Here is an 18160-nt window from a genome sequence, read left to right on the forward strand (position 1 = left end):
AAATCAACTCTGTAAGGACGACCTGGCACATTTGTGTGATGTATCTTAAAGTGTAACACGTCCAAAATGATCAGCATTATATGTGGAAGCTTAGCTTCTCTTGCAGCTTATTAATCTTCAAGACCAATATTATTTGTGAAAGCTTTGTTTTTCTTCAAGCAAAACTATGTATATTAATTTAAACCATTAATTTTTCTTTTTGTGTGTTCGCGCTACTTAAGAGTGATCTTGCTATTGGTTGACTACACTACGTGTCCTGTGCTGTCATCAGCTGCCGAGATCACGTGACATGAGCTATGACTGGCTTACAAAAGGGCGTCGCAGTCTCGATTTCATTGCTTCGAAAAGTAACATGCGTTGTTTGGTGGAATTCGAATTTATACTTCCGTAAAACGAAGAAATGCAGCGTACATGTTGCTGCACATCAGACATCTTTCCAAAACGTGTTTTTTCCCCTGGGTTTCGTTTTCTAAAGTGCCGGCAAATTCTACGTCTGTATAGAAAACCATAAACATTCTAAGGATATATAAGTTTTACAGTGGCGAGGAAAAGTAAACTGTCATTTAACACGGAAAAGGTGTATTTTCACCCGGGAAAAAGTGTATTTTCACCCGGGAAAAAATGGATTTTCAACCGGGAAATCCGGGAAAAATCCAGGAATTTTTTTTCCTTGTCCACGTATACACCCTGAGACAGCTGGGTCGGTCGTCGAAATATTGTGCATAAAATGAAAATCACAACTCAGCAAAACATCTGCAAGCGCACTGTTTTTTGAACTGTCTGTGTAATGTTGAAGTACTCCGGTGGCCATGTAGATTCCCAGATATGTGGCCGAAAAAACATGTGTGGAGTCGTCAACTCCGTCGCAGTGCGAACTAGTGTCCAGGATATCGAGGACCAGACAGCAGTTGAGTGGCAGCTTGACCCAGGAGGTGATACAACTGCTTTATGACACCCTTCCAAGCAGAACTAGTGCATTTATCCAGGCCAGAAGGGGTGCAACGTCATTCTGCAGATGAGATGATACTGCGAAGTTCGTTGTAAAGTTGGCTCGATATTGTAATCACTGAAATGAGGTGAACCCGTGAAGTTTCATTTCGTTTCCCGCTCCTACTTTGGGTGCATCGCTTTCTTTTGTCAGACAGTGTAAAAAATGCTTTAAATTTCGTTTGAAAGAAAAGAAGACGTTCATTCTAACTACATTCATCATAGTTTTGCTGCACAATTCTAATACAAGCACGATGTTAACGCAGATCTCGCTATTGGTAACAAGCGCGCTGCAGGGCACACCTAAACGTGAGCCACAGCCAGTTTAGAATTATGGCGCTCACTTACCTATAGTATGCATCGTTGCAACCAGAGCCAAGCTTTAACATTTTCCGTCAATTCGCAGATCCTCTGTATTCTAACAACTCTCTGACGTGTGAATTCCTCGCAGGCTGTGAATACATGAAATAATAGCAGTGTAATTACTATATACGGTATAGTTACTGAATATAAACTAATAAAAGTAGTTATAATAAGCTATATACTAAACGGCTGAAAGTCATCCGATCCCAGTTGCAAGTAGTTTATCTAACGGCTTCCAAGGCAGCAAAAATCTGATTTTCAGTATTTCATGTGGTTACTGACCGAGTTTAAAAATTTAATATGCTGCCATAACCTACTGATTAAGAGATCTGCATTTACGTTAAAGGTTTAACACAATAAATAAAGTATTAATAGTTAGAAACTGTTTATGTATCTTGACGCAATTAACCCACGGCGCGCAAATTACTCACACCTTATTCATCCAGTAGTTCAGAATGACAACACTTAGTTACTTCCAAGGGCATGTATGTGCAACTGTGAAGTGATAGCATAGGGTACTTTCCATTGTACAAGTTATTAGTTCTTCTACCCGTTGCATTCACGTATAGAGCGCACAAAGAATGACTAAATTTTTTGCCTTTATGCGTGCTGTAATTAATCTAATCTTGTCCTCACGATCCCCACAAGAGGGCTTCTTGGGGGGGGGGGGGGGGGTTGTAGTATATTTCAGAGTCATCATATAAAGCCGGTCCCTAAAACGTTGTACGTAGTCTTTCTCGTGAGACAAGTTTGTTTGCATGGCCATCCTCCGCGGCAAACACAGAAATATTTGTTTTGTAAATAAAACAGCCTTTTCTTCCTACAGCTGTAATTTATTTCTCCGAGACACGTTTCGCTTTGTTTTACCCCAAGACTTCTTCAGTGGGATCTAGAACGATACAGTTTTGTTTTGATATGCGCTATTTTTAGATTATCAAACAGTTCACGTCGCACTTTTTCTGTGAATAACGAATTACAGTTTGTTGGCATCTGCGTTTCCTCTCATCTGGTCTGGAAGTCACAGTACCACTTCATTTTCGAAACGTAAGCACATTTTTATATTCTGAACTTTTTCTTTCACACTGTTCATTGGTTACTGCACCCTGCAGAAACACCAAACGTGTCCGCGAACTGTAACTGACGGCCTTCCACACCTTGAAGTCTGCGACGGAGCCTATGTGTCGCCGAATGCACGCCTGAATAGGCACAGCAGGTCTACGCCATACACGTGTACGCCCCGCACTCGCTAATAGACAGTACCACCTCTCATCACTAACGACAATAGAACGCCATTCCACTCTCCAGTGGACACGTCCATGACACGGGAGTAACCATGCTAACTGGTGTCGTGGTGTCACACTGGCCAAAGGCACACGTGATCTTGGTTCCGCTCCAAGCAGACGGTTCCCAATGCTCTCTGATGACGCAGGAAGTGCAACATGTGCCAGATTTCGTTGCTGGATGATGTTTAGTCGTCCACCGCTGTCCACACAATGTGTCGATCTTGATGTGTGTCCCTACTAGGCGGATGTCCAGAACCTGCTCTGAGGGTGTGGGAATCCTTCACAGACCAGTACTGAAAACAGCTACATACCACCGACACATTTTGCCCAACATTTGCAGCAATCCTTCGACTCGTCCATCCAGCTACCTGCAGGCCCCCAGTGTGGTCCCATTCAAAGGCCAAAGCTGTTCAAAAAGAGTATGTACTTGTCGGTGGGGCAAGTACTGTTCAGCTCTAAACTCCGCACAGCTATTTCCTACAGACTCAAAACCGAGGACGCGCCGACTGGCGTTCTGAGTGCCATCTGATCGTCGAAGACCGTGACGAATAAAGCACTAACACTGCAACCCCTCAGTATATCCTTCATATTACACCCAAGTGTCAGTGGACTCAGTCCTTGAGAGTGTTGCATTCTTTGTTTCTGACCACGCTCTTGAGGGAGTCGATGAAGGTACGACTGATTCGGACACTTAAACCACTTTTAGAAAGGAAAAAATCGCTACATAGGAATCACTCCGTTTCGATTGTCTGCCTGGTAAAAACTGAATACCGTGCGTAGCATGGCATAGGCAAACTTCCACGCGCAATGTCGAAACGAACGACCAACGGTAGAGTGGACAGGATACCGCTACTACGTGTCTGTCCTGGGAATGCGGCAACAGATGAGAACCCTGTTGTCTCATAGCTTTCAAGATATCATAATTTCACATTAGCACTCCGTCTGTGCACGAGTAAAATATAGCTTAATCATGACACTCAGGCGGCAACGTCTCAAAAGTTGTTGAAACTGAATCATTCCCAAAAGCTGATAGTAAAACTGTAAAATTGCTCAGCTGGTTCTAGCAATGCTATTACGTATCCTCAAAACAGCTGATCCCATTTGGACACAGAATGTCGAGTCATGTACCATGTGAGCGATAGCGACGGAAGGGTCGTGAACTACGCGGAAGATACGGGCTCGAGCAAAACATTCTGCGTCATGGGCATGTAAGCAGATATGTTGATAACTAGTCCATTACTCAAAATATTTGGCAATGACTGAGTGCAGCTCTACGAAGAAGGATCTCTGTATACGTAGAATCTAAAAAAAAAAAAAAAAGAATAAAAGAAAAGAAAAAAGAAACGACGCACCACGAAGAAACTATCCGAATGAGACGGAAATCGCTATGATGACCATACACAGACAAATACAGGGCTATTACAAATGATTGAAGCGGTTTCATAAATTCACTGTAGCTCCATTCATTGACATATGGTCACGACACACTACAGATACGTAGAAAAACTCATAAAGTTTTGTTCGGCTGAAGCCGCACTTCAGGTTTCTGCCGCCAGAGCGCTCGAGAGCGCAGTGAGACAAAATGGCAACAGGAGCCGAGAAAGCGTATGTCGTGCTTGAAATGCACTCACATCAGTCAGTCATAACAGTGCAACGACACTTCAGGACGAAGTTCAACAAAGATCCACCAACTGCTAACTCCATTCGGCGATGGCATGCGCAGTTTAAAGCTTCTGGATGCCTCTGTAAGGGGAAATCAACGGGTCGGCCTGCAGTGAGCGAAGAAACGGTTGAACGCGTGCAGGCAAGTTTCACGCGTAGCCGCGGAAGTCGACGAATAAAGCAAGCAGGGAGCTAAACGTACCACAGCCGACGGTTTGGAAAATCTTGCGGAAAAGGCTAAAGCAGAAGCATTTCTTAAACAGGAGATTGGAAAACCGATGGATCGGTCGTGGTGGAGATCATGATCAACAATTCATGTCATGGCCTCCACGCTCTCCCGAATTAACCCCATGCGATTTCTTTCTGTGGGGTTATGTGAAAGATTCAGTGTTTAAACCTCCTCTACCAAGAAACGTGCCAGAACTGCGAGCTCGCATCAACGATGCTTTCGAACTCATTGATGGGGACATGCTGCGCCGAGTGTGGGAGGAACTTGATTATCGGCGTGATGTCTGCCGAATCACTAAAGGGGCACATATCGAACATTTGTGAATGCCTAAAAAAACTTTTTGAGTTTTTGTATGTGTGTGCAAAGCATTGTGAAAATATCTCAAATAATAAAGTTATTGTAGAGCTGTGAAATCGCTTCAATCATTTGTAATAACCCTGTAAATGATTACAATGTCAGAAAAAATTGAATGATTTACTTAAGAAAAAGAACTTCAAAAAATGGAGCAAGTCAGTAACGCGTTGGTCCACTTCTGGTTCTTATGCTTGGCGTTGACTGATAAGAGTTGTTGAATGTCCTCCTGAAGGGTATCGGGCAAATTCCGTCCAAGTACCGCTGTGCTTTAAGTACTAACGTATGGATATTTTCTTGCGGTAGTACCTGTTTCGTGGAAGAGTTAATGATAAACACGACTGACGGAAACATCGTTAACGGCGCACAGGGGAAGGCGTTCGCCAGACACAGATGTCTTTCGTGAACTCTAGTCGAAAACAGTATCTGACAAACACGCCAGTAATAATTATCAGTCCCTTGCTAATGTGACATGCAGGGGGATTAACTGACGACAGGGCGTCTCTTAATTAAAATTGATCGTTCATTTTAGTTTCGATCTTTTTATTTGTGGCTGATCTCCTAGTTTCCATGCCACCTCATTTTAGTAAGATTTCTTCACGATAGTGTGTAGTAACAAAAGCGGAATTATCCTCGAGTGCAGAATAGACCAGACGCTAACGTGTCTGGGTTTGAGGCGCTCACGGCGTCTTACAACCAGTAAGATTTTCGTTGACACGCAGGCTGCCCTAACTAATAGCGTGGCACCTATGCACTCAACACTCAAGTAAATTGACGCTAACATCCTACCGATACAAATTACAATCCTTCAGATCTACGTTTCATTCATAGAAAAGTAGTCTTCCCTTTACGCTTATAATAAGTTGGAATTAATTAACATTTTTAATATACCACCAAGCGTGCCACCTTCCACACGTTGTTCAGATAGCCCGCAAGGCAACAGGTGTCACATATTAATGAAAAATACATCTCTATACTGAATTGAGAACTTTTAAATGGCTTGTTGAGAAAACTGTTCTAGAAAAAAAAATTGATTACACTTTCTGGTTTTCAGGGTTAAAATAGTAGAAAAAGTAAAAAAAAAAAATTATGGGTCAAGAAAAAAATGCCGCACTTCGCGGTAGGCATGCGATTCCTCATCCTAATTCAAGACAAATGTGTGTCTAGCAAAATCTGCTCCCGCCATTAGGTTTAACAGAAAAGTGATTTAAAAAACGAGGCTCCGACAACGGCCTAACTGCGTGCAGCGTGGAGAAAACAGAAAGCGCGAACCCTGCGCTCTGCTATAGTTGTCCCATTAGCTGAGTGAGACGAGGCAATACCGTGGGGAACGGATATGGAGATCGACGAAGTTCGAATCGCGTTCGCGCTACACATTTTCTTTTTCCACTTAAATGATCAGATTGTACCCAGTTTACATGTACACAATTGCAGTATCTTGTGTATTTCTTTCTGCTACTGATACCTTTGCTTAAACATTAAGACATAACATGAACTTCTTACAGATGTAAACGACCACTTTATTTCGCCCATGACACAAATCAAGCCAACAAAAAATAATAGTGGATAAAGTCACATCGTCTGCATCCAATGCAGCACAAAAAATACAATAGGTAGGCTACACTGTATTGCACATTTTCTAAACACAGTAATTCCATTTGACGTACCCCACAGCGCCGGTACGAACATGTACAAGCAACATTCATTTTAGAGAAGATTTCAAAGCGACCACCTTGCATTTGCAAGCACTTCGCTACTCGCTAGACCTTACTTTGATGGACCTTAATAACATATCTGCTTCCACCATTGCCGAAGCGTCACACACACGAGCTGTCAGACCGCGTACTATGAAACTGTTCCTTTAAATGTCCCCAAAAATAAAAATCTAGTGGATTAAGGTCCGTGGAACGTGGAGATCAGAACACTGGACCTCCACGACTAACCCATTTCCCTGAAAACGCTTCGTTTAAATATCATAGTAAGGCACATTCATTCCAAAGTGAGGCGGTGCACTATCATGCTGAAAACATAAACGTCCCCGAACACTAACGTAAGCAGAACGTCTTCTAATGCGCCTGACAAATTATTGTAAAGAAACGTACGATGTAGGAACGCCATCAACTTGTCAGCCCACAGGTTTATGCCAAAGGGTGCCTGAAAGCCACGCTCACTGGTGACATGTGGGTTGTGTCTCGACCAATGATAGCGGTTGTGGAGGTTGAAAATACCTCCACGAGTGAAGCTAGATTCCCCAGTCCATATCACGTCAGTTATAAAATGTTTGTTCTACTTGGTGCAAAAGCCATTCATTCAGGTGTGCTCTTCCAATGCGGTCTTCTGGCTGCTAGTGTTGAGTTAACCCTTTGATCGTATGGATGCAGTTCATCTTACAACACTTCAACAACCAGTGTTTGAGATATTTGGAACTGCCTTGCAATATCACGGGTACTTCACCGAGGTGATTGGTGAATGGTTTCAAGAATCGGAGATTACCGGTTTCCCTAAGGCGTTGCTACAGACGACGAAAAATATTCTAATCAGGATGGTGCCTCTACAACTGAATTTTTTATAAATAAACAATACACCCTTGAATTTCCTGTCGTGAGATCCTTCCTCTCCACCCCAGAGCCGCCAATTTGGGGTAGGGGAAGGGAGGGGGAGAGGGGATGTAGATAGATAGGGGATTTACCAGAGGGGGAGGCGTTAATTAATTGATCAATTCAATATAGTCAGTCAAATTGATAAGAGTGAGAGGGGGCTATTCGAATAACTCAGACCAGAAAGTGTGCCTGTACCAGCGAGAGGGAGGGGGTGGGTTGGAGGTTTCCTGAGGGGGAGGGGGCGGAACAATAGGTTAAAGACCTATCAATCAAAAGGCTGGATTATCCCCAGGGGGACTTAATCCTCTTAGCAGAACAATAATTAGTGACCTGTCAATCAAAGGAGAACAATAGGTTTGCCCTTGAGTGCACAGCTGCCCCTGAGGTAGGCAACCCGCACTTATAAACTGCTTCTAAACGTACTTTGTCCCCCTACTCCCTCTGTCACATGACAGCCTATTGTCGTGTGACAATGTGATGTCCTGCTTATAAACGACGAGAACTAGGGAACGGATGTCTAAGAAATAAAAAAAAAAATTAAAAAAAAAATAAGGAACCTGAGGAGGATTCAAGCCCTAGCTCGATGGTAGACGTGAGTTTCATGTTCCTGCAGTGTATTCTGTGAGCTATGACAGCTGTGGTTATACATGTGGTACACGTTTCATACATGTCTTTACAAAATGCGCCCAATCTAATTTTGCTAGACGAATGTTTGTCTGCAATCTGGATAAGGAATCGCATGCCGTCCTCAAACTGTGACATTTTTTTCTTCACCCTGTATGTAATGTAAATGGGAGACGGCGTCCGTGTCTATGGCGTAGCCGCAGGCCTGTCTCTGCCGCGGGGCGCTCCCTCTGGTGGTCGCTGCTTCGGTGTTGCCCCGTGACCCGAACAGTCGTCCGGTAAACGCCGCCGTGGACAAAGGGGCCGCGCCTAAAGGCATCCCTCACTGATTTTCTGTCACAGTGCACGTGTTCCAGTTGACCGAAACCGACGTAGCATCTAAATTTTGCTGATGAATTGGACTGGTTACTCTCATAACCGATACAATCAGGTACGCTCTGGTACAAGATGGCAACGTTCTATACTGCAGATTAATTACGTTATTTTTTATCTGCAGATCTAAGTGTGGTTGATGTGAGCTGATATTAGTCATTTAAAATATCAAAGCATACTATAATTAATCGTATGTGTCAACCGAAACATGTTGTCGCTGTTGCTGTTGTGGTCTTCAGTCCTGAGACTGGTTTGATGCAGCTCTCCATGCTACTCTATCCTGTGCAAGCTTCTTCATCTCCCAGTACCTATTGCAGCCTACATCTTTCTGAATCTGCTTAGTGTATTCATCTCTTGGTCTCCCTCTACGATTTTTACCCTCCACGCTGCCCTCCAGTAGCAAATTGGTGATCTTCTGTAGCACCACATTTCGAAAGCTTCTATTCTCTTCTTGTATAAACTATTTATCGTCCACGTTTCACTTCCATACATGGCTACACTCCATACAAATACTTTCAGGAACGACTTCCTGACACTTAAATCTATACTCGATGTTAACAAATTTCTCTTCTTCAGAAACGCTTTCCTTGCCATTGCCAGTCTACATTTGATATCCTCTCTACTTCGACCATCATCAGTTATTTTGTTCCCCAAATAGCAAAACTCCTTTACTACTTTGTCTCATTTCCTAATCTAATTCCCTCAGCATCACCCGACTTAATTCGACTACATTCCATTATCCTCGTTTTGCTTTTGTTGATGTTCATCTTATACCCTCCTTTCAAAGCACTGCCCATTCCGTTCAACTGCTCTTCCAAGTCCTTTGCTGACTCTGACAGAATTACAATGTCATCGGCGAACCTCAAAGTTTTTATTTCTTCTCCATGGATTTTAATACCTACTCTGAACTTTTCTTTTGTTTCCTTTACTGCTTGCTCATACAGATTGAATAGCATCGGGGAGAAGCTACAACCCTGTCTCACTCCCTTCCCAACCACTGCTTCCCTTTCATGTCCCTTGACTCTTACAACTGTCATCTGCTTTGTGTACAAATTGTAAATAGCCTTTCGCTCCCTGTATTTTACCCCTGCCGCCTTCAGAAATTGAAAGAGGGTATTCCATTCAATATTCATTCCCACATATTTGTGGGAAACTGAGAAAAACTGTCTAAATTGCATTGCAGCTATGGGCATCTTTATTGGCATTGGTATCTTGTATGCTGCAGATATGACAGTCAGACAAGAGGCTAATTACATTACCAAAATATAAGAAACTTAAGCATTAAAAGCTTTTTTAAAAAATACATGTAAAAATATCGAAATCGCGCACTCTTTTTTGTTCATATTAAAATCTAGATTGGATACAATGTAAGACGTACAGTTCTACATTTCGCAATACTAACGCACCATTCTACAACGCTAATCTGTGTTTGACGGTCCATTCATTAGTCGTTGGCTATTCTTTACAGTACACTTAATATGGCAGAGAATGTTGGGGTTTTTCCACGTCCTTGTTTGTATTGGACTTAACTGGAATCTTTTCGGGTGGATGAGCTAGTTTCGCTAGCGCAGTCAGTGGACAGCTTTCAAGGTCAGGAAGAAAAATGTGGCAACCATTCCATTCATTGTTGTAGAAGCTTTAATATAACCATTTCTTGCATTATCAGAAACAAAATATGAAAAAGTGTTGATAGAGAATGTCACCTCCCGTCTTCCAGTACTTTGAGTTTCTTCAGATAATCCTGTCTTCTTGCAGTACACCTGCCACCTCGACCTGAAGCCTAGTATTTCTGTAGCATCAAACCCCTCTAACAAAAAATTTACCTGGCTTCGAACTTGTAAGATTCACCTCTGCGACGTTATGCACTGTAAACAATCTTTTTTTTACTTTCCTTTTGATAATGCCGAATTTGCTTCCGCAGGGTGAAAAACTATCCACTCAGTGAAAATTAATGTTGAAGCCTATTGAATCTCGCGGTATCGGTTAGGTGCACCAAAGATCTACTAAGAGTGATTCTTATTCTCACCTTAGGAGTCGTCTGAGAATAGGTGAAGTTTACTGTATTCTTGTGGTATATCTTTCATATAAATCGTTTATAAATGTCATTTGAGTTGGAGTCTTCTTGCCTTCACCCTCATGGTAGACATATTCCTTATGTGTAACAATCTTTATATTGTGTATGCAAAATACACTGGCAGGGGAGCATGTGGAATGTATTACATAATATCTTCAGCACGCTATGTAAGCTTTAGTCCCAAAGGGGCACAAGTAACGTCTGATGCCTCTTTACTTTTAAATAGGCATGAGTCATTGACCAATGCCCCTATAAAAGTATTGTTTTTCGGAATCCTGTAATATGTACGCTGACGGACTGATAGTCCTTTAATGTAGTTTGTGCCATTACGTATGTAATATCTGTAGCAACAGCAAATTCGAAATCAAATTACATACTAGATGCTCTTTCAAAAATATAAAATTCAATTGTATCTTGTTTGAAAAGCTGCATACATCAAAGTGCTCCGGCGAAGGTGTCAGTGAGTTGTTAGTTGTCAGACCTGGAGACCTTTACGTAATCTTCCTGTTGTGTCTAATCGTTTCGAAACCATTGTTACCAACTAAGCATGGCCCGGAAATATGACAGAGAGTATTGGGCATACTTAATGTTTAACGGATGTTGCGGATATCATCTCCGACATAACAGTAGTGGGTCAAACAGCTGCGCATAACAGGATGGCCTGAACAATTTGAAGGCATTGTCTGTAATATTTTTCAGCACAGAAGGCAGCTGCTTTCGTTGCGAAAGGGAGTAAATTGGGCTGTTAAGTGTATTTAGACCTCGCAACTTTTGTATGACAACATAAGTGTACTTTTCTCCGCGAAGACGTTCCCTATTCTGCTACAGACTGGATGAGACGTAGTCCAGGTTAGATATCGTGCTTTATATTATGAACAACAGTTTTCATGTCACTGAATGTGTAATGTTACTTAGCGACGCGATACGGTATCCACTTGGTGCCGATTACAGGAAGACTTGTCGCTCATCAAGCGTTCGTAAATCACTCAAGGACCGGCAACAGGTTCAAATGGCTCTGAGCACTATGGGACTTAACATCTAAGGTCATCAGTCCCCTAGAACGTAGAACTACTTACACATAACTAACCTAAAAACATCACACACATCCATGCCCGAGGCAAGATTCGAACCTGCGACCATAGAGGTCGCGCGGTTCCAGACTGAAGCGCCTAGAACCGCTCGGTCACATCAAGGCTGCATCTTTCCAGTCTACAGTTGCAAGTTTCAACAATGTACGGTCATTATAAGCCACTGGAAGATTGCCATTCGCAAGCTCCGCCTGCTATTAAGTTGCTGCCAGCCATAGAATCGAAATGGATGGATTTTTATGTGCATTTTTTTCCGATTTGAAATAGCGGCAGCAGCTGCTGCTGCTGCTGCTGCTGCAGCCCGACCACAAAAGATATGTCCTCCATTGCCAACTACTGCTGTGCATTTGGACATATTTATCAAGATATTTTGTATCTAAATTTGGTGTGTCATCAAAATACTATGACCATGGAAGGAGAAGATTCTCCAGATACAATTTTTTCACTTTTACTGGAGCCACAGTTGCAATGTATTATTCAAATGATATGCTTTTTGCAAGGTCTTGCGTTGCGATAATCAATTTATTCCACCTCTGATGACAGTTTGTAGCCGTTTTCAAGTGTTTTGAAACGCCATAGCGGATGATCTAATTAAAACGCCACAATCGATGCGGCAAATAAAAAGTGATACAGGTACCAATTTGTTTTGTTGTTGTTGTTGTTGTGTTCTTCAGTCCTGAGACTGGTTTGATGCAGCTCTCCATGCTACTCTATCCTGTGCAAGCTCCTTCATCTCCCAGTACCTACTGCAACCTACATCCTTCTGAATCTGCTCAGTATATTCATCTCTTGGTCTCCCTCTACGATTTTTACCCTCCACGCTGCCCTCCAATGCTAAATTTGCGATCCCTTGATGCCTCAAAACATGTCCTACCAACCGATCCCTTCTTCTAGTCAAGTTGTGCCACAAACTTCTCTTCTCCCCAATCCTATTCAGTACCTCCTCATTAGTTACGTGATCTACCCACCTAATCTTCAACATTTTTCTGTAGCACCACATTTCGAAAGCTTCTATTCTCTTCTTGTGCAAACTATTTATTGTCCATGTTTCACTTCCATACATGGCTATACTCCATACAAATACTTTCAGAAACGACTTCCTGACACTTAAATCTATACTCGATGTTAACAAATTTCTCTTCTTCAGAAACGCTTTCCTTGCCATTGCCAGTCTACATTTTATATCCTCTCTACTTCGACCATCGTGGATTATTTTGCTCCCCAAATAGCAAAACTCCTTTACTACTTTAAGTGTCTCATTTCCTAATCTAACTCCCTCAGCATCCTCCGGCTTAATTCGACTACATTCCATTATCCTCGTTTTGATTTTGTTGTTCACCTTATATCCTCCTTTCAAGACACTGCTCATTCCGTTCAACTGCTCTTTAAAGTCCTTTGCTGTCTCTGACAGAATTACAGTGTCATCGGCGAACCTCAAAGTTTTTATTTCTTCTCCCTGGATTTTAATACCTACTCCAAATTTTTCTTTTGTTTCCTTTACTGCTTGGTCAATATACAGATTGAATAACATCGGGGACAGGCTACAACCCTGTCTCACTCCCTTCCCAACCACTGCTTCCCTTTTCATGCCCCTCGACTCTTATAACTGCCATCTGGTTTCTGTACAAATTGTAAATAGCCTTTCGCTCCTTGTATTTTACCCCTGCCAACTTTAGAATTTGTAAGAGAGTATTCCAGTCAACATTGTCAAAAGCTTTCTCTCTACAAATGCTAGAAACGTAGGTTTTCCTTTCCTTAATCTTTCTTCTAAGATAAGTCGTAAGGTCATTATTGCCTCACGTGTTCCAACACTACTACGGAATCCAAACTGATCTTCCCCAAGGTCGGCTTCTACAAGTTTTGCCATTCGTCTGTAAATAATTCGCGTTAGTATTTTGCAGCTGTGACTTATTAAACAGATAGTTCGGTAATTTTCACATCTGTCAACACCTGCTTTCTTTGGGATTGGAATTATTATATTCTTCTTGAAGTCTGAGGGTATTTCGCCTGTATCGTATATCTTGCTTATCAGATGGTAGAGTTTTGTCAGGACTGGCTCTCCCAAAGCCGTCAGTAGTTATAATGGAATGTTGTCTACTCCCGGGGCCTTGTTTCGACTCGGGTCTTTCAGTGCTCTGTCAAACTCTTCACGCAGTATCGTATCTCCCATTTCATCTGCATCTACATCCTCTTCCATTTCCATAATATTGTCTTCATGTACATCGCCCTTGTATAGACCCTCTATATACTCCTTCCACCTTTCTGCTTTCCCCTCTTTGCTCTTGATATTCATACAAGTGGCTCTCTATTCTCCAAAGGTCTCTTTAATTTTCTTGTAGGCTGTATCTGTCCTACCCCTAGTGAGATAAGCCTCTACATCCTTACATTTGTCCTCTAGCCATCCCTGCTTAGCCATTTTGCACTTCCTGTCGATCTCATTTTTGAGACGTTTGTAGTCCTTTTTGCAGGCCTCGTTTACTGCATTTTTGTATTTTCTCCTTTCATCGATTAAATTCAAATGGTTCAAATGGCTCTGAGCACTATGGGACTTAACAGCTGTGGTCATCAGTCCCCTAGAACTTAGAACTACTTAAACCTAACCAACCTAAGGACATCACACACGTCCATGCCCGAGGCAGGATTCGAACCTGCTACCGTAGCAGTCGCGCGCTTCCGGACTGCGCGCCTAGAACCGCGAGACCACCGCGGCCGGCTCAATTAAATTCAATATTTCTTCTGTTAACCAAGGATATCTACTAGCCCTTAACCAAGGATATCTACTAGCCCTCGTCTTTTTACCTACTTGATCCTCTGCTGCTTTCACTACTTCATCCCTCAGGGCTACCCATTCGTCTTCTACTGGATTTCTGTCCCCCATTCCTGTCAATTGTTCCCTTATGCTGTCCCTGAAACTCTGTACAACCTCTGGTTTAGTCAGTTTATCCAGGTCCCATCTCCTTAAATTCCCACCTTTTTGCAATTTCTTCAGTTTTAATCTACAGGTCATAACCAATAGATTGTGGTCAGAGTCCACATCTGCCCCTAGAAATGCCCTACAATTTAAAACCTGGTTCCTAAATCTCTGTCTTACCATTATATAATCTATCTGATACCTTTTAGTATCTCCAGGATTCTTCCATGTATACAACCTTCTTTTATGACTCTTGAACCAAGTGTTAGCTATGATTAAGTTATGCTCTGTGCAAAATTCTACCCGGCGGCTTCCTCTTTAATTTCTTAGCCCCAATCCATATTCATCTACTATGTTGCCTTCTCTCCCTTTTCCTACTGTCGAATTCGTCACCCATGACTATTAAATTTTCGTCTCCCTTCACTACCTGAATAATTTCCTTTATCTCATCATACATTTCTTCGTCATCCGCAGAGCTAGTTGGCATATAAACTTGTACTACTGTAGTAGGCATGGGCTTCGTATCTATCTTGGCCCTATAATACGTTCACTATGCTGTTTGTAGTAGCCTACCCGCACTCCTATTTTTTTATTCATTATTAAACCTACTCCTGCATTACCCCTATTTGATTTTATATTTATAACCCTGTATTCACCTGACCAGAAGTCGTGTTCCCCCTGCCACCGAACTTCACTAATTCCCACTATATCTAACGTTAACCTATCCATTTCCCTTTTTAAATTTTCTAACCTACCTGCCCGATTAAGAGATCTGACATTCCACGCTCCGATCCGTAGAATGCCAGTTTTCTTTCTCCTGATAACGACGTCCTCTTGAGTGGTCCCCGCCCGGAGATCCGAATGGGGGACTATTTTACCTCCGGAATATTTTACCCAAGAGGACGCCATCATCATTTAAGCATACAGTAAAGCTGCATGCCCTCGGGAAGAATTACGGCTGTAGTTTCCCCTTGCTTTCAGCCGTTCGCAGTACCACAACAGCAAGGCCGTTTTGGTTAACGTTACAAGACCAGATCAGTCAATCATCCAGACTGTTGCCCCTGCAACTATTGAAAAGGCTGCTGCCCCTCTTCAGGAACCACACGTTTGTCTGGCCTCTCAACAGATACCCCTCCGTTGTGGTTGCACCTACGGCACGGCTATCTGTATCGTTGAGGCACGCAAGCCTCCCCACCAACGGCAAGGTCCATGGTTCATTGGGGGGGGGGGGGGGGGGGGGGGTACCAATTTGTATTCGAATAAAACTTCCAAAAAAGTAAAAATGAACACCTGACTAGCATGTGATGTACTGAAGTCTCCTATATTTGTCTACGCAGCAACCTTTCAAGCCATTCCCAATACGTTCACAAATTCACAAGCAGTATCAATCGAATCAGATCTTGATTCTATACTCTAACCAATGGGTTTTAACATCGAGTTTTGACAACAGTAAGTGATTAATTATTTAATGACGACGTTCGAATTACCTGCGATTTTGAAATAGAATAATATTGCCTCGATTTTTATTTTATATCTATTAATAATTATTTTATGACTGAACATTAATAATGTAAATATATATCGGAAAAAAAATTGGAAATTTGTGGTAAGTTCCTATGGGACCAAACTGCTGAGATCTTCGGTCCCTAGGCTTACACACTACTTAATCTAACTTAAGCTAAGGACAACAAAATACACACACAAACACAAACACGCGCGCGCGTGCACGCGCGCTCGCTCCCGAGGGAGGATTCGATCCTCCGACGGGGGGAGCCGCGCGAACCGTGGCAAGGCGCCCCAGACCACGCGGCTATTGAAAAGATACAGAACAGACACTGCGCACCCTGCAAGACACTTCGGTTTTCTTTACCAAACCATTTTTCAGCACTTCTTGTGCTGTTTACAGTCGGATATTTTTTGTTGTTTAGTCTTACAAGAGACTAACAAGTTATTTTTATGCCTGTAACTTTACAACTGTGGGCGTAGAAATAACAGGTTAGCATTATGTAACACTGAAGAATAAAAAAATTCCACTTGAAATAGCGCAATAAATGCTGAAAATGGTTGGATAAAGAAAAACAGTCGTGCACAACGCGGAGTATCACAGTAGTTTTTCTAAGCAAGCGCGGAAACTAAGAGCATCACCATCCAGAAACATGGGTAGTTAAATGTATATTTTGGGATGTTCTAAATTCTTAGCTAAGTTTAGTAGGGTTGGATTTTCTTCTCTTCAACAGGCATACTTTGGATCATCCATTATAGCCTATCATTAGCGTTTCCTCTAGAGCGTACATCTACATGCACGCCGCAAACGAATAGCCAACATCGGCTAGAATGTCTCAACCTACTTGGCGATTTACAACTCACAGCCTGAAGAAAATCTTAAAGAAATCTTGCGCTGACTGCGAGCAAGTGCGGTTGGGAAAATCCTCAAGGACCAACCCACAGGCGTTTTGCTTGGGAATTGCCTCTGCGCGTGTATGGCACTGGGAGGAAACAGAGGTCGTGCAGCAGCGGCACGTGGCCCCCTGGGCGGGATCGGAGGGCTATCTTACCTCACTTGTTGGCTAAGACACTCCAGTAACGACATACCCTGTAGATCTCATAAAAACTGTTCTCCATCTGTGAAAGGTGCGTCTTCCATACTCCTTCGTTAAACTTTATGACTATACGCGTTTCGGCTCCATCAAATCTTTACTGTGGTGTCACCGCCAGACACCAAACTTGCTAGGTGGTAGCTTTAAATCGGCCGCGGTCCATTAGTACATGTCGGACCCGCGTGTCGCCACTGTGTGATCGCAGACCGAGCGCCACCACAAGGCAGGTCTCGAGATACGGACGAGCACTCGCCCCAGTTGTACGACGACTTTGCTAGCGACTACACTGACGAAGCCTTTCTCTCATTTGCCGAGAGACAGTTAGAATAGCCTTCAGCTAAGTCAATGGCTACGACCTAGCAAGGCGCCATTAACCATTTTAAGATAGAGTCTCACTTGTATCATCAAGGAATGCTGTATACAAATGATGGATTAAAAGTTAAGTATTATAGCAGCTACGTACTTTTCTTGCTACCATTCATTACGTATCCTGTTTCAGACCTCTCTCTAGCCTACGTGAGATTAACGCGTGCCTTTCGGCTACTTCAGTGTGGCGTAACTGTCTTGTTACGCCACAACATTTACCATTCCCTCCATGTCCGAGAACGCCACGCACCCCATCTCGTCTTCCGTATACACTATCTGATCAGGACATTAGTGTGAGCTGTGTTCACCTGTCACCTTCTTGGCGGCTTGAACTCTGCTGGGAATACTTTGAAGGATGCGTCTGAGTGACTTCAGAGGAAGGGCAGCCCAATCTCCCTCAATACCCGGAACAAGAGAAGGTAGTGTTGTTGGACAGTGGGCTCTGGAGCGAAATCGACATTTTGACTCATCCCAGGAGTGTTCCTTCGGGTTCAGATCAGGACTCTTGGCAGACCATTTTCCATAAACTATTGTCACAGATGCTGCTTTGTCATTCTGATAAAAAGATCTATAGTCTCCTCTCTGTTCCTTTACTGTATTTAGTACACAGTACTGTCAGATGTGCTCACGTTCTTCCGTTTTTAGCATTTCAT

The 18160-nt window shown here is 42.8% G+C and overlaps 1 protein-coding gene across 1 annotated transcript in view; it reads left to right on the forward strand.

Annotated features, from left to right (window-relative positions):
• The window catches only part of LOC124595993 (globin-1), a 179417-nt gene that overhangs the window by 22418 nt on the left and 138839 nt on the right, over positions 1-18160 (forward strand). The window lies entirely within an intron of this gene.

This window comes from Schistocerca americana, chromosome 2 (assembly GCF_021461395.2).
Source record: "Schistocerca americana isolate TAMUIC-IGC-003095 chromosome 2, iqSchAmer2.1, whole genome shotgun sequence".
NCBI lineage: Eukaryota > Metazoa > Arthropoda > Insecta > Orthoptera > Acrididae > Schistocerca > Schistocerca americana.